The sequence below is a fragment of the Tinamus guttatus genome, unplaced genomic scaffold (assembly GCF_059628265.1).
Source record: "Tinamus guttatus ecotype Peru unplaced genomic scaffold, ASM5962826v1 Tinamus_guttatus_pri_ptg000198l, whole genome shotgun sequence".
Classification (NCBI taxonomy): domain Eukaryota; kingdom Metazoa; phylum Chordata; class Aves; order Tinamiformes; family Tinamidae; genus Tinamus; species Tinamus guttatus.
The window spans coordinates 4,034,809-4,053,213 of NW_028288732.1; positions in this window are offsets into that span (position 1 = coordinate 4,034,809).

An 18,405-nucleotide genomic window follows, 5' to 3' on the forward strand; every position below is an offset into this window, starting at 1 on the left:
TACATTTTACAGAGAAATGTTGTTATAGTGTTGGCAAATATTGTCCACATATATTTTCCTTATGAAATCAATAAAACACACACACTTCTAGCATTGAGTACCAACCACAGTAAAGTTCTGTCCTTGCATAAAACAAAAGCTGAAGTCCCATGGATTCAGATGCAACCCCTTTTTCATAAAACACATTCAATGTTGGAGTATTTGCTAGTATTATCAGCAGTTCCATGAAATAAAGGCAAATTCTTTCACCATTGCACAGACCTTCCCATCCGGACACCGAGCAGCCCCGTCCTGCTCCATGGCTGCATTTCAATCCTTCAGTTCCCCCTTCTGCAAGACCAAGGCAATGGCTGAGCACGGGTCTGGGATGATGTAAGTGATGGAGCACCAACGAGTGTGAGTGTAGGGAGAGCGCAGGTGAGTCTGCTTAACCTCAGCTGAAATCCACCCAGTTGAGCCCAACACCTCTAGGGCAGACCCCGCTACACGCGGAGAGGGAAACATGACCCAAGGGCTTTATTCTTGGAGCCTTCATAAAGCGATGCTCTGTTGCCCAGCACATTTCCTTTCGGATGGGCTCTTGTATCTGAGACTGCTAACAAACATCCTATTAAAGGAGATGGTATCAGCAATTCCCACAGTTTGGTACTCATCAAGCACATGAATACTGACCTCTCTTACAGGCACCTTTCTATGACTAGTTTGTAACCCGCTCTCTGCGTTAGCTTCTACGTGTGCTGCTCTTCCCCTTGTAAGGGCAGGGTCAGACATCCAAGCACGCTCCCTTCCAGTCAAACATACCCTGACTAGTTCAGGCTTTACCTAAGCAGACTACAGCTCAGCTGTGTTTGCTCTCAGCTGTTGTTTCTCTCTTACTAATGCTGCAGTAATTACCTCTGACAAAAGGGAGACATTAATTAACAAGCAATGGCCAAGCTTTATCTATAAAACTTCTCTTATGGCTGAAGTTCAACCTCTTTAAGCAGTTACTAAGTGCCAATTTTGAGCAGTGAATAATCTGGAGGCATTCATGTGACCGCACTAAAACACGTATTCTGTAGCCACATCTGAATGATCCAGGGCAATAGGAACTGCACAGGAACAGCCTCTCCCCTGCCCCGCTACCTTCCACGGACTTCCAATAACGCAAACGAAACAAGTTGTGCGCCAGAAGCATCGTCCACAAAAGGAGCCTGGATGCAGAAAACCTCTGCATGGCGGTGTGTGCTGCCAGGGATCCTAATTATTTGTGCTTTTGCAGCACACACTGCTCCAGGGAAGCCTAGGTCGCTATTATTCAGCACAATGAACTTCACATTGAGTAAATATGAAGACAGACAAGGGCTCCAGCTCAAGCTGTTCTGAAGAGAAAGAAAAGGAGAGAGATCTTTAAGGTTCTTTCTTACAGAGGACGTAGTAGCTCCTTTACTTTGAATAAGAAAAACACAGGGCAGAGAGTTTGAAAGTATGAAGAAATTAAGATATTGAAATGAAGGACAGTTAAAATATTTTTAAAACACTAAAGCAGAACAAAATTTAAACCTAAAGAACAGTTTGATCACCTGTTTAAGCAGGCATGTCGCTGACCAAGCTGTACTACAGGAACTTGCAGGTCAAGAGAGCTTTACACCTTTATGCATGGCAGGACATTGAGGAGTCCAAGAGGTTATCTGCAAAGGTTTTGCATTCACCTTTTCTCCATCCTTTTTATTTAGGATAGAAGGTGGTGGTTAGTGGAAGAGACAAGTGGACAGGGAGAACAGTCACTGACATTTGGATTCAGAACAGTGGTAGTATTTAAAAATTAAGAATTAAAGGGAGCAGCACATACACGCATCACCTCTCTGCTTTATACTACTGGTTCCCATTTCCACTCCTAATTCCTCCCCGCTGCTAGAAAGTTACATAACCAATTATTTCAATTGTGGAACAGACCTGGAATTGCGACGTCATTTTATTAGTGAAAAGCAGGGAAACGCTACAAGGTCAATGTGTCCTTGTAGCACCGTGTCCCCCCAGACCTCCTTGCAAGTATGACAAGAGCACAGGAATGTCACAACTCAGAGTTAGTTTAGATTCAAAATAACCCATCAGCTGTTTGAGGGCCCTGGAGAGGCTCTCCTTCAGGAGAGGTTCAAGCAAGCCCAAGGCAAGGCCGGACCTACCAGCAGGTCGGACCATAACCCTGGTCTCCTGCTCTGCCTCAAGGACGGGTTCGCATTCAGGCAGCATCAGTCTGTGAATCACCTTTCTCCCAAGCTAGTTTTCAGGCAGATCAACTCATCGCACACAAGTGATAGGAATAAGCAGGAAGAGGTGAAAGTAGGACTGAGTTAAGGAAGCAACAGCGACTTGGAACTGTTTAATGTGGCCATGGACATGCACTGCCAAGGGCATCTGCAGAGCTTCAGCAGCTGGCACAGAGCTGCTTACACCACCTCTGTCTTTAACATCTCAATGCCCAGCTAGTTGAAGAGGATACTCTCTAGTTGATGGGTGAAGGATACCATTTTGTGGCAGATTATCTGAAGAATTATTTGATTATATTCACAGCAGTGAATTCAAAACAAAACTTCCCTACATCATAGCATTAGAATTACAGAAAAGCACTAAGTGCATCCAAGACTGTTGACAGGGGTCAAGGCAAATCAAATACAGAAGAAAAGGTGACTCACAGCACAAGAGGAAAACAAATTGTTTTTTAGAATACATGTGGAAGGAGTGAAATCTAGTAATGGTATAAACGCATTGCAAAACAGAAGTGAAAGCATGGCTAACAGTGCCCCAAAAGCATTTACTAAGTCCTTCCCCTGGACATTTGAGAAGCAGCAGAACAGCCTTGTAGTTAAGTGACCAAAGAGATGCAAAGCTCTTCCACCCCAAAGGTACCGTCCGAGGAAGTGCCCTGCTGCTCTCGATGGAACTCCCGCATCCGATGCCAGGAGCAGGGAAAAGAGCAGGACGACCCAGCACCGACATGTCATAGGACACAGCTTTACTGACCAAAGAAACCCAAGGCAAAGTAGGATACCAGAAACAGAGAATTCAAAAACATGAACACCATCAGTGATGTTCTGCTATGTAAACAGGTCCTGCTAAACAAATCCTGCTATACTCTGTGATGAGACTATGTATTTGTAACTTGAAACAGGGACAGCCCTACTACCATATGCATATTCTGTAGCCAACGCTTGACTTGGGCCCATGCAACGTTCTGGTAACAGATTCAGCACTGTACAATCAAACTGAAATATCTTAAATGTATTAAGAACTGGCTAACGGACTGAATTAACCTGTGGATTGATTACACTTTCCAGGAATCAACCACGCTATGGGCACTGACTACCCAAATGGCTCCACACGTCACAAACCAACAGGATTTCTAAGCACTGCACAGGATGTGTTTGTATCGGTACCAGAGCCGGGATGGACCAGACATCAACGAGCAGTACGAGTGGGTGAGCAGAAGCAGAAGCCAGGCAAATGAGAGTTGGACACAACATTAAAAGCAACCCCAAAAGATTTGTCACTGGAGTAGGTAGCATCAATCCAGGGAATACAACCATATTTCTTCTTCTGATAGTTCTGCATCAAAATCTATGACTTCGTATGTACTAGCCAGAAGGGTACGTTACAAATAAGCCAAAATGAGTGCATAAACTTTAAGTTTCCTCTCCCCCATTTTTTTAACCTTACTAAATGGAGCATACTCTGTACAGCCTGCTGACAATGTTATTGGCTTTTATAAGTATTTCTACAGATATCATGCAAAAGACCAAATGGGAGGTAAACCTCTTGCCACATGAAGGTGTCAGCATCGCTCAGCTGGGAGAGACCTTCCAAGGTAGCTGGAAACCACACACAGGTTTCAAAGTCAGGGAGACCTGTGAAGTCTCATTTCAGACAGGGAATCCCCCAGAAAAGTGCAGGCTACTACTAGGGTTCCCAGTCCAACCATAACAAGCAAGGATCTCCAGTTATTTCACATTGGTGCTTTGTTTTCTCAGCTGTGAAACAGCAGAGAAGATGGATTTCATTATCGCTAAGTGCTCTGGTACCTACCAAGACCAAAGCAATGATCATATTGACTGTTCACCAATGCTTAGACAATAATTTGCTAATGGAATTGACTTAGTCCTACCAGTGGGAGCAATTAAAATCCTCAGTTCAGCATCTATTTGTTGGTCCACGTTACAACTTTCCATCACACATCTTCCTACAGAGCACATTCTAACCCTGGAACCACGAAGCAGATAGTAGGGTGGCACCCAAGCTAAATCCAGCTATCCCATCACACACGTAGCAGTAGCAATTAAAACCACCCCACAGAACATTGTCATTGCCTGCGTCTGAGGCCTTCTTTCATTCAGCAACATTATTTCATGGCACTGGGTATCCCCTGGCCATGGCACGGAGCTCCGCGCGGCGCCGGAGCCCTTGGCAGCCTCACCTCTCCTCCCGCTTCCCCGGCTGCTCTCCCAGCTCCTCCCTTCCTGCTCTCCCACCAACACTTTAATCTCCTGAAGCTGGCTTAATTTCTAGCGCCAGGATTAACTCCTCCCTTGCCGCGCTGGGTTAAAACCCAGCAGAACAATAAAAGTTATTTCAACATATTTAGCACCGAGCGAAGCTTTATTGAGCAAGAGCAGCCACAATGCTAGAGGCTGTTCCAGTTGTTTCACTAACTCCCTAGTCAGATTTAAAAAAAAAAAAAAAAAGTCTTTAAATGCACTGGCTTATTGTAACTTTTAATTAGAGCCAGGATTTCAGATAGTGCACACCCAACCCCAGGAAAGGGGACGGGAAGAGAAGAGTACCCAACTGGTTGGGAAATCATCATCCCTTTGTCAACAAAGCCCATATTAAACCCAATGGCAACTCCGAGCTGTCCATCCACCTGGCTTTAGAAGTTAGCAGCTGGGCATTCCATAACGCGGGAGAATTTGTATTTAATTCGTATTTGGCCAGCAAGGAGTCTCTGTGTTGCGCCTGGCGATCCCCCCGGTACTGTTTCTGCCCCGTTTCACCTTATTCACTTCAGCAAATAGGAAGGCAGGCGACGTGTGCGTTTACAAGCGAGAAGACAGCTGTTTTGTAAGTGGTTAAATGGCAGAGAGGCAGCACACTTCATTATGCCTGTCAGTGGCTCACGTCCAGAATCTGCCACCATCTGGAAGTTTGCTTGGCTTTTGTTCCTCGGCTCTCGCGCTGCTGGATGAAAACAACCTCCCCGTTCTTCTGCATTAACACGGAGACAATTAAAACATTTTTCCCCCGAGTAACTCATAAACAAAAGCACATCACACGAGAGTTAAGTGTATCATCAACACGGCCTCATTTGAGGTAAAACCTGACTGTTCGGCAGAGAAAACACAAAAACCTCGGTTCAATCAGAGAAAAGAGCTTTGTCAACAAGTTCCTGTGACTCCTTGCTGTAAGGGGGATGAAAGCGTGGAAAGGCACTCGCTGGGTGCTCCTCTCCCAGAAACATCCACCGCTCCCTGACCAAAGCGCTTCTGCTCGGAAAGAGAACACCACAAGCCGGTATTAAAGCAATTCAGTAGAGCCACCAAGCAATTAACTAGTAATACCTTCACTACATGCTGATTTTTGCTTTTTCAGAGTACTGGTGCAAACATAAGCAGCCATTTGTTGTTTGCACAGCCACTTCTGAAGCTGCAGGTGACTCAGTTTAGATCCTCTTTCTTTCTTGTACCTCTAAGACTATTTCTTTGGCATTTCACACCTACTCACAAGCTTAAGTAGTAATAATAACAATAAAGTGAAATAAGCTTCCATACTGTATTTTAGGATAATAACTTCCACCTTCCAGTAAATACAAATGCAGACATTTTGATCATTAAATATTTAACCTCACATTGTGAAATACTGATTATTACTTAAAATAAAGAAAAAAAAGTTTCTCTTGTATTCTGGTTTTTAATTTCATGATCCATGGAGTTAATGTGCTCCTTCACAGGAATTATGATCAACAAAAGTTTGGATACAAACCTCCACGCTTTACTCCAGTGAGTGACCCACTACTTTCACAGTCTTAAGAGAGACCTTCGCCATCTCCCCTGGTGCTTAAAGCTCTTTGAAAATTACCTATCTTTATTTTTTTTTTTCCTGAAGTCAGATTACATCAGGAATTTATACAAGGGCACAAACAGCAGTAACGGGCCGCAGGAATGAGGGTTCAACCATGATTGCAGCCGTATCAAAGCTTCAGCACCAAGAGAGCTCTGCACAAACACAACCTCCTCTAGGAACAAGCGTCCCCAGAGAGGGACAAGGCAGTTGTCCCTGTCTGGTTGACTGGGGAAGGACAAGTTCCCACTTCACTAGATTTGTGCGGGACACTTACATTGTCCAAACAAAGGAGTCTATGGCATTTAGATCTTATCCGTTTTAACATTAAAATTGACTATTGACATAAAAGCCTGAAAAAAGTAATTGTTATCATAACACTGCTTTACTAAAAGAGAGATGATATAAATTCACTGTTTCATTAAGTGTTTCTGTTATACAATATTCAAGGACAGTAGGTCCCTTTCTGTCCTCCCACCTCACTGGAGCCAAACTTTCACATTTATGGTATTTATTCATATTTGTCTTTCAAACATAGGCGAACAGAATACATGTATTTCTCAAATGATGCCCCACAAGACCTAGCAAAATGAAACAAATCCTTTCTTATCTCTTAAAAAGGATCCTATTCTAGATATTGTCTGCACGCTTCACAGCTTTACTGCTACCAACAGAACATATGCTATGGTCAAGGAGTACAACTAGTTGCATGGCTAAGTCTATTTATCAAACAAAAACAAACAAAAAAACCCCTTAATATTAATATTGAACACAAAAGTAGGGAAAATATGCTGCTAGCGGGAGAAGCAAAAAAATACAGAAAAACCACCCCACACAGAGCAACCGTGTTAAATCCTTGCCTAACAGAATTAGAATAGATAAAAAGACTATTTCTCCACTGCCTCCTCCCAGCTGCTTGTGTGTATCACTGAAGTGTAGGGTCACAAAGTTTAGTTTGCTGTTTCTCCCACTTCCATCAAATTCATTTGTATTCTTATTCATTATTCAAAAATACACCAGCTGATGACATGAGAAGCCTTTGCTAATGAAAAATAGATATGCAAAAAAAAGGCACTAAAGATGCAAGCTAGTCACTAAAAAAACCTTGAATACTTGAATATTTACTTGAATACTTGAATATTTATAAAAAGCAGCAGCTTATAGGAGGTTCTTCATTCAAACTGCCTAAACTTTGAACATAGCTCCCCTAATTTGCCTTGCAGTTCCCATGGGCAAGAAGGACAGTCGGAGCAGAGTGGACACATTCCTTCCCTGCCCTTTGCAGGGCTGGTTCCCAAATCTTACCCCGGGCTCCAGGAGCGATCCAGGCAGCACAGGGATCCTGGAGGCAGCGCCGCACTCGCAGCTTTCCGAGGAAAACATTAGAAGATGATTAAGCCTCACTTAGGGAGCCAGGACACCAATGCACAGTTTTGAGCCATGCAAACAAGACAATCATTTTCTATATAATTAATGGAAAACAACCCTCCCGAGGACGGACGAGGAGAAAGGTTGACAGGTCCGAGCTGCCGTCCCCGTCTACTTTCCGACTCGAGCGCAGAATCTCTTCTGACCATCTGGAGCTAGTCCAGGCACCGGGCCAACGCTTTGCATTTCCCTCCCGAAGTGAAACGACGGATTTCTAACTGCCACGTTGCTAACCTACAGCCAGAAAAAGCACCTCGTTCTCCATCCAACAACCCTCACGGTTTTACAGTTGCAGTAAGAGCCTACTGCTTCTGTCAGGAGGATATATTAAACTTGCTCAAAGGTAGTATTATTACTGATCAAGTAATTCATTATATTTATGTTTATTTCATTTATAGATTACCAGATAATCTTAAATGAAGGCAGGGAAACAAATAATATGTTCAATCTACCTGCAAACTATTCTTTTTCTCCTGTGTTTTCAGTGTTCCCTATTTCCTACCTTTTAAGTTTCAATGTATGTTAGAACCTCACTTTTGTCCCCTTGCAGTATCCCAACAATTCAGGATGCATTGAAAAAAGTTGTAATAGGGGTTAAAAATAAAAACAAACAAAGGAAGAAAGAGCAAACTAATGAAGAGATACTAAGACTGCTGATTGAAGCCCGAGATCGGCCTGCAGCGAAAGCACTGTAATAATCTACATGGTCTGAGAAACTGGAAAGCTTTTTACAGATATGAACAGACAAGGAAGTAAAGCTGTTGATGTCCAATCCCAGTGCTTTATGTAATGCTGTATGGTCTTTACAGTACGACTGCAGCTCTCACCTATGCAGCCACACAAAAGCCAGCACGTAGCCATCCTGCACGTTAAACTGACTGTGACAGAAGCATCTGCATGACCTTACCCAGGCTGTGTCCAGACAGCGCTGCTGCTGCAAAAGAGATCAGAGATCCTGTCGGCTGTACCGGGCATAGAGCTTCTTGCTCCTGCTTCCTATGGTTGCACAATTTCCACTAATATAACCATTTCCTGACCACCGAGTACAGCAGCTTAGAAATCCAGACAAGGCTGTCCACCTCTGCTTGGTGGAGAGACGAAATGGTAAAAGACATAAGAGAGAAAACATAACAAACCGGTAGAAATAATAAAATAGGGTAGCAAGACCATTCCTCTCCGTTTCAGAAATCCTAGCGGTCACGGGTGTGCAGAGCACTGCAAACAGCTGTCACCTGCAACACGTATCCACATGACAAATGGACTTCAAATGAGTAACAACAGTTTGCTCTGCACGTCGAAAGAACTCAAAGGCAGAGGATGTTTATCTTCTGAGTAGTCATTAAAAGCACCAATGAACCTAATCAGCAGTAATAATGATCTGTTAGAGCAGCATATGGAGTAGCAAAAATAAATATGTGCAACGCTGAATCCAACAAGTTAACTTTGCCACAAGCTGCCTTCAAAGGCGTATTTATTGAGGCTGATTTTATGTAAGCATGAGCAATGTTAACAGCTCTGATCACTTTGTCCTCCTTTGCATCAAGTTTTGGGCAGGTTTCGCTTCACTGAAAGCCTTAGAAGGACTTTTTTTTTTTTTTTTTTATTAAATCTTGACTCATAATATTTCTTACCAAGTACAACTTCTGGTTACCTATCAACAACCTAAGCCAGATATTCCATACAAAATTGTCAAAGTGTGATTCTAGCTCTATCCATGAATCAAAATTTAAATATACTACAGAGTTTAAAAAAAAAAATCCTACACACAAAACACCACTTAACTACCTTAAGTTAATTTATCTTCCTAAAACAATAATTGACTAGTACAGTACTATGTAGAGAAGGACTCAACAAGATATTATCCATGTCATTGTGGCTAAATCCATGGGATAATTTCCAGACTTAAACTTACCTCCACAATATCTGAAGTTAACCAGAATATGATACGTGAACTCATTTTGGTTTCCCCTTATATTTTGTGAGGTTTTGCTGAACTGAAGAAAACGTTGATTTATAACAAATCAACCTCAAGGATAACAAACAAACAAATAAAGCAACACAGGTGTGAGCTACCTACCCCTTCCAGCATACCTGAAACTCAGAAGTGCCCTATACAAAATTCTGTTTGGGTTTTATTTGTTCTGAAAACAGTTACTTTCCTAAGGATTACCTGAGGCCAGCAGAGCATCTATTGTAATCTACATCAGTAATTTATAGCTTGCACACAGTGAGAAAACCACAATATCAAACAACTCAGAATCAAGACTGTATCAATGCAGTTACTCAATCCCTATAAAATTACCCAACCATTTACCCTCAAACAATCCAAAATATATTTTCTGCTGGTATAAAATAGTCTCAAGCTTATTGGAACAGAACTGAACACATGCAGGGCTGTGGAGTATCCAGTGAACAGTGGGTCACTGTGCCAATTACCAAGTCATTTTGCATTGATCCCGAATCCCAAGTGCTGCTAAACTCCACAATTTATTTTGTGGACTCTTTGCAATGCTGCTGCCTTCCCCGCTCCTCCAAACACATGTAACATCACTCATTTAAAGAGGAAGCTCTGTATACATGCTTAGCTCCTAACACATAAACATAGCAAAAGCATTATTCTTTATCAGACTGACAAATTAAGACAGGCTGAAACTTAGAAATTATTTTGATTTAAGGGGTTTTTTTTGCCTTTAGTTTCTCTCATCCATAAATAACACACCATTAGCCTTCCAGCAAATCAGACCACCTGCAAATTGTTTTCCAAGGTGAAACTTTCTCCACCTGTGCATGTGTTACCCAATTTTGCTCTTCTTTCCCTCATTAAAGCTCAGCTGAGGTGTTTGTCTCTGACACACTGCCATTCAGCCTGCCCTTAGTGGTTACTGATTACAGCCAAGCACCACCACAATTAGTACAAAACCCCACTTTGGCTCCCATGATCTTCCATCACATGTATTGCATTTTTCTGATATTCCTGTCTTTTTACCCATTACATTGGCCTTTTCCAGCACATCTCAGTCCCAGTCTTCAGCCTGAAAGCTCTTCCCAATTTCTCTCCTCCTAAGGCACCCAGCTCTGCCATAACACATTACCTCCTACACATGATTTACAAAAACATGGAGCCACTCCGATGCATTCCTAACTTCTCACTCTCTTTTGTACCGCTCTCCACACACGAATATCCTTAGCAAACAAGTGAGAAAAGCATCTGACCCATTTCTCTAATTCCAGTTCAGATAGATGCCTAGGGATCCTTCCTGGGCATCAACAGCTGGTAGGTAAGTGCCAGTGCCTTGGCCCATGTGCCCCATGTCCTGCCAGATGAGGCCACTCAGACTCCTGTGGAGGTTTAAGGGCCATTTACCAGAGTCTTCTTTAGTCAGTGGAACCTACTTCAGAGCCAAGACATGGCCACCTTCACTGCGTGACCGGCCACACGTGGATGGACACGTGTCCTCCCGTAACGCAGTATATAAATGTTGGCAGTCACGCAAAGGCCGCACGTCACCCCCACTGCAGGATTAAACACACGAGGCAAAGGGAAGAGGGGAAGGCACGGTGTGCCACAAACACCAATCAGCTTCTTCGTCCCCTTCTGAAACACTGAGGGAAAAGGCCAGCAGACTGCAAGCACTGGGACAAGTTACGTGTTTGTCCTCTCTTGTATTCCCAGAAATGCGTGTCGTTAGATGAAATGAACTGCTCAGGAAGGACCTTTACTTCTTGAGCTTTCGGTGTTACACACAGAGCTCTGGTCTGGAGCAAACACAGCTAACCTCACTGCATTACCAAGGGTGACTTTTCAACAACTGCAGCCAACAGAAGAATAAAAATCACCCAGAGATAACTAAACCAACCCAATATCTTAGCATTAGAAATCACGGTTAGCTGATGAACAAGCATGCTGAAGAAGTGATAGGCAAGTGATACCCTGGAAAAGGCCTGGGAATGGAGCAGTATCATCAGCAGAAACAGATTCAGTTAGAATATCAAATAAGGAACTGTTGCTCATTTGTTTTTCCTTGTGATGCCACATCATCTAACACTTTCCAGCACTAGAAACTAAAGCCTTGTCACCCTCCTCCTCCCAAGGCTGGCCTTGAAAACAAGTTTCCTGGTCTACCTGCCAATGCGGAAGATTTGACGACAGCCAAGACTGCCCCTCTATCAAACTCGGAGGCTGAATCAGTGGAAACTCCACTCAAAAAGGAGTTTGTCTTCCCCCAGTTGGTGCAAGTGAACAGGAACAGGTTCCTCACCTTGGTTAGAGCACACAGCTCCCAAGGCCCCAAGGTTAGAGGCAGCATCGTGTGCTAGAGGAACAGCACAACGTGCTTTGCTGAAGGACAGCAAACTTCCAGATCCGCCAACATGAGCGTGTGCAATTAACTCAGATTTGAGATGCCACGAGTTGAAACAGTTTAAAACAGATCCCAAAGAATCACAGTATATTCCAAAATAATGCAGCTCAATGTCATGAAAGCAGATTTTTTTCCTTGCTATTAGCTGCACTGGTCCAGCCCATGCCTGTTTATTTACAGAGGCTTATTTTGACCTGAAAAGCAATACAAAAGTTATCCAGTTCACACTTTAACAAAGTTCATTCATATGTAAATGCTTCAATATTTAACACACTTATACAAAATATATATAGCTATGAGAATCACAGTGAGCCACCAAGTTGTCTTTTCAAAAAGACAACTCTTAAGGAGGACAAAATAGATGGCCCAAACAAAAGCCAGTGCTGTGAAAAACAATTACTTTGCTGTCAGAACGAATTTGGGGGAAGAGGGAGAAAATAAATAAATAAATAAATAAATCACTCTGAGGAGTCCGAGATACTCACAGCCCAATTATTTGGGTGTCAGGAACATGTTTACCACAGCCTAGGAAACAGGCCACTTTAAAAGCTGCTAACACTTTGGCTGTAATATACTGCTTTATAGCTTGGGCTAATGCAAGTCCCTTATACCCAAGTGCAACCTAGGAGAGGAAAGGCAGAACATTATTTAGGTGAGGAACTTCCACAGATCAATAAATTGCCTCCACCACATTTCCTTGCTTAATCTGTAGTTCTTTGGCAGTCACATTTTACACCCTAGTCTACATCAAATTGTTAAGGGGAGCTTGGAGGACTGCAAAGAGAAAGAAGAATGAAAATACCTGGGTCCCCAAAAGGGTTGGACCAGTCTGCTCATCGGCACCACACTAAAACCCTCTGTAAACTGCAGATTTTTTTTTTTAATTTCTATTAAGGAATGAGACCCTTCTCATTCTTTTTAAGTTATCTGCCAGAAGATACATTAAAGAGGAGGTGCTACAGACCAGCGTCTCTATGCAGGGCTGTGTGCCTGCTTTAAGAAAATCTAAACCTGTCTACCTTTATTGAAGCAATTTGCAACAGCAATAATAGGCAAATATGAAAAAAAAAAATATGTACCTACAGTGTTTTAGATGTATTATTAGCAACACAAGACAACTTTCCTTCAGGTAAGTTATGCCCACGTTGTTCACCCTTACCCCCTCTATCCGTACTCAGAGGCCAAAGCCAACGGTCAGGCTTTCATGTTTAGGCACGCACATCCACAGTCTTTTCTTTCTTCTTTTGGCTGTGCCATTTCTGCTCTTTTAATTTATTCTAATAAGGGGAAACCTTTTTTTTTTTTCCATACACATTGGAAGCCATTCTCTCCTGTAATTAGACCTTAAATTATTCTGCAAGAAATCAGACTCACCTGAAGGAAACCTATTTAATGCTCTCACATATTGACAGGTGTCGCCGCCTTTTTCTTCTCTGTTGCATTACACCCCATCAGTGAATAAATAACCAGCAAAAGGAAAGCACAATACTTGATAACGTGCCCACATCAGCCCACCACGTACAAAGACACTCATCACATTATACAGGCATGTACTCCACAGTAAGGCAACCTATAAGCCAATTAAATTTTTCCTAAAAACAGAAACAATTCTGAAACGATTCTGAAACAAACTAGAACTCCCCTCGCTCATGCGGTTTCTGTTAAGGTTAAAAAATAAAAAATGTACCATTGTATTTCATGACAGAGCTCAGCTTGACTGAAGTTATCCAAAAATATTAGACATAGTAGAAAGACCTAAGCTATCACACAGGATGTGAGCATTAGGAACAACCGTGCAAGACTGGCAGGCCCCTGCACAGAGCGCTGCCCACAGACGGAGCACAACACGCCTGGAGGGCGCCTGGCTGGACTGGAAGCACGAGGACATCTGTCCACGACATTCCAGGGAACCTGCGAGGGTCATCGGGAGCTGCCGCTTTTTGGAGTTTTTATTGATAGGCTCTTGAGAGCAATTTCTTAATTTCTCTTTTAAAAGCATTCCATATGAAGTGTTTTCAAAAAGCATGAAGTACAGCTATTTGAATATATATGTATTCCATTATTAGACTTCTTTGCAAGAAACTAGTAAGGTTCATAATTATACATAAGGCAGTTACACGAGTTACACATAACCCACTGCAAGACCGCGCAGGGCTCTGCAGCCCCACAACAGTCACACACTCACGGCAGGGCAAGCCAACCAGCCTGGCACCTGCAGTGCCACAGAATTCAGGTTCCCTTCAGGTTTCCCTAAATCTGCACCACAGCAGCAGAAACCCCCCACACCGATTCCCTCTTGAACTGTGGTCATTCCGAGAGACCAGTTTCCTTCCAGAAACTATGAGGCAGTCCCCACAACGAGCAAATAACACACACCAGTCTTAGCTGCGATCTTGGCTCCCTTAAAGATAGAAAATATCACATTTAAATATTTACCAATTTTTTACTGCTTCATCTTACATGAGTTAGACCACTTGAAACAGTTGCAGTTTAGTAAACAGACTATCAAACAGTAAGTTTCACTACAGATCACCATTGTAAACTGTTACAACTCAAAATACAAATAAGAAATGTTTCCTATACTGTTGCTGTAGTAGCTGGGTTTTGTTTGTTTATTTTATCCTCTATTAAGGATAAACAGGAAAAGCATGTATGTACACCTCAGTTAGAGTTATCATGAGCCAGTAACATAAAGCTTCACCATTATATGGTATAAGCCACTCCAGCATTTTAGCTTACTTGATAATTCAATAATGGCACTGAAAATTAAATTCAGCAATTGTTTTTGAAGAAACAGTAATTCAAACTGATTATCCTTCCAGCTTCTACACTAAGCCCCTTTACCGACTCTGTATCCAAGATCTGGGCAGACCAGGTCCATCCTACACATGCTGGGGAGCAAATACTTTTTAAAAAAAAAAAAAAAAACAGTAATTGTCAACTGTTACCCAAGGTAAGTTCCCATCGTATTCCAACCACAAGTGAGCAGACCAAGTAAAGTATTAAATAAAACAGGAGAATTTCTTTTTTTGACATTGGGCCATTAAAAGCAAGCAGCATTCTACTGCTGCTTCTGTTCTAAAGTTGAATATTTCATTAGTACCACATATATGTGCACACAGTTGTGACGAGGTTCAGACAAACTGTAACAATCAGGAATACTGTACTTTAGAACACTGAACTACCCCCATTCAAATTAAGTGTATTAAATAAACCCACGGCCTTCTAACACTACACTCAAACTGACATATTGCTACTTCAATATCACAGACAGAAGTCGTGTTTTAATATTACTTCTATTTATTTAGTGTATGAGGATTTCAGGTAAGTTATCTTTATTCACAACACAGTTCACTCAAAGAAAAGATTCATCAGATCAAATACAGAAATCATGTCACTTGAGGAGTGGTTTAATTTAACCTCTACACCTTTTGATGCTAGCAGGCAATCCAACCTTTCACAAATAAAAGCACAAATATTCTTACAAAGCCGCATTACCTGAAACCCCTAGGGGAGCTCCACTTTAGAGCAAATATATTACCAGACTGTGCTTTCCCTGGGAGCTTGCTAAACAGCACTGTAGCTTCCCATCCAGAACAGAGCTCAGATTTAAAATCTGTAGCAGCATGTTCTGAAAGGCAAATAATCTCCATAGTGCCGTTGCGAATTCCGCAATAAATCACGTTTAAACAGCTTGTGCTTCTTTCTGGCTCTCTGTAGTCCAATAAGAGCAGGCTTTTAACTCATTTTGCATAGAGAGGTGTTTGGACTAAACTGGGAAAAGCGCTACCCGCCACATCTCAACTGGAAAATGTTTAACGCGTTACCATCTCCAAACACACGAGCATTCCTGCCTGTAGATGGCCTGTTACCGTTGCGTATCTGTCGTCTCCTATTTCGACTGTGTTGTTTGAAGAACTTCCCTCTTCCCACATACCTTCTATCTCCAGGGACAGATCACACAGTGACACTAAACCTTGGCCGTAAACAAAGTCACTTTTGATATTCCCGTTTCTAAAGGATTCCCCACTGCTCAGCTGCGGCTGTTTCGTGGTGCAGGAGTCACCTACATGCAAGTCAGTGGCTGGTTTGCAAAATTCTGCATCGTGCACAGCTGAGATTTCCATACGCTTCTGCTGCCTTCTTCTACTCTGACTTTATTTGCTGTACACTGAAGTCACATTTGTTTGCTGCAGTTATTAACAACCTGCTGGGTGTTCCACGAAGCCAATGTGAGCTATTGGAACACTTGATTTCCAGACTTAGCGCCTGCTACGCGGGCAGTCTTGGTGGAGAGACTGTGATTCTTTCCCAGGACAGCCTGAACTGCCACTCCTTCCATTTCTCAAGAATTATTCCTTTTCTCCCCTCACACTTCTGCTCTGTTGAGAGGAGGGGGCTAACTGTATTGAGCAAAGTATTGTTGCAAGTCATTTATTTTATCAGTTTTGTATGGGATGGGAGCTTTCATGTAATTACCGATATTTGGTAAGAATTAAATTCGTCATACTGAAATTCGTGCTGTAAACTCATTCATTATTCATACTGTAAACTTTGCTTATGTGTTAGTGTTCACCAGGCTGCTGACCTGCATTTTTGAGGGAAAAGCCAATTAAACTAATTAGGAAGTTCAAATACAACCATGCACACAGACTTGCTGTATCTGTATGCCTTTTCTTGCACAAATTTGTGAGTTGCAGACGTTTCACCTTGCTGCTTCTCTGTCTCTCCTTAGAGCACTTAGTGGAATCTATAAAGAAAAAAGAAAATTCTATGCTAGGAAAGAGGTAGTGTGCAATAATCTTCTGCAGGTCACCAAATACCACGCATAGAAGACAAGTGCCAGAATAAATGCACTTCAGATTGGAAGTTATAAACCTTGCTTTAAGTAAAGATAAACTGCTTGCAGTATTAGGTTACAAGTCCAGCCTTCTCAGCTATAATAAAATACCAGCTTATTTTGGATGCTAACTTTATTCACTTCTTATACTTTGGCCAACTATGGCGTAGCAGCACGAAAAAAATCTCACTGCTGTCCCAGTAATGACCTCAAAGCCAAATCAGCTGAATCTCAACGGTAAAAAAATAACTTCCATGCAGACTCATCCCGAGCTGCATAAGGACCACAAACGAGTACAAGGCACTACCCTGGGAAGAACAATATATGAAATTTGTGGGGAAGTGGATCCTCCTAGCACAGCAGAGCCTTGTCATAGCACAAAGCACAACTGCTTAGAAACTACCGAGGAGGGACCACAAAGCGCTGAGGACCAGGAGAGCACTAAGAGACTGCTTCTGTGCAAGACCCTGCGTGACCCCAGGAGCCCAGCCAAGAACCACTTTCTCACTGGTAACACCAGCAGCAGCTTCTCTTACTGCAGATAAAAGCAGCCCAGGTGGCACAAAAAGGCTGGGGGAGATAAGCAAGGTGCTCTGCATACGGAGAAAGAGCCCGTCTCCGATTCCCGAGCCTTATGAAACGATGCGTTTCTGTGCGGAGCGGCCTCCTGCCAAGCGTGCCCAGGCCAGCGGCTCCCCGCGGAGCCCGCCTGGCTCTGCCCAACCAGCGCAATCTGCAAATTCCAACCTTTTTAAGCAAGCTTGGCCGCAAGAAAAAGTTGGGAAACGGGGATCTCGGCTTAAACAACAGGCACGCCTGGAATCCCACTACCTCGCACGTTGTTAAACTCCAGTTAGACGGGTTTAGCACCTCTCGGAAATGTATTAGTTACTTCTGCTCGGTCCCAGGCTCTGCACAGGGATACGGCAAGTGGGGTTAGGGAACGCAGCAATCGGGACCCCTACAAATCTCACACTGACTTCACAAAGAAAATAATAATAAAAAATACGCACAAGAAACTTCAACTTTTCCATGTCTCCATTTCCCCATCCGCGGAGGGGTAACTATCGCTTTAAGGAAGCAGGCAACTACTTTTAGGTACCCAGACAAAGAAACGCGAAATGCAAAATTATTAAAGGGGAGAGAGGGCCCTGGGTCTCCCCCGCCTCATTCTGCAAACACAGATGGGATAAAGGTTTTATTACACGGAATTCCAAGCGGCGTTACCTTAGCCAAAACCTTATTTAAACAGGACATTTCTGAGAAATGGGGAGGGGGGAAGGAAGAAGGGAGGGATGCAGACGCGGTCTTAATCCGGGAGGGATTAGGCTTTTTAGAAGTTATTTTTTTTTTCCGCTCTGTCTCCTGGTAGCGCGCCACGAAAATACAACCGAGGTGCCCGGCCAGCAAATCGCAAAGTTTCCAGGCCTTTCCCTCCTCGGGGCAAGCGCGGAGCGAGGGCGAGGAGCAGCCGCTGCCTCCGGAGCCGCCTCCGCTCCGGCGCGTCCCCGGGATCCCGGCGCCCGGGAGGCGCTGCCGGGGCGGCTCCACCTGCCCCTCGGCGCGGGCAGGGAGCGGCTCCCCTCGCCGAACCGCGAGCGGAGCCGCCCGCGGGCAGCGCCGGGGCTGCCCCTTCCCGGCGAGAAACTTTCCGCCGCCCGAACAAAAGGGGCGCCCCGCGGCGCC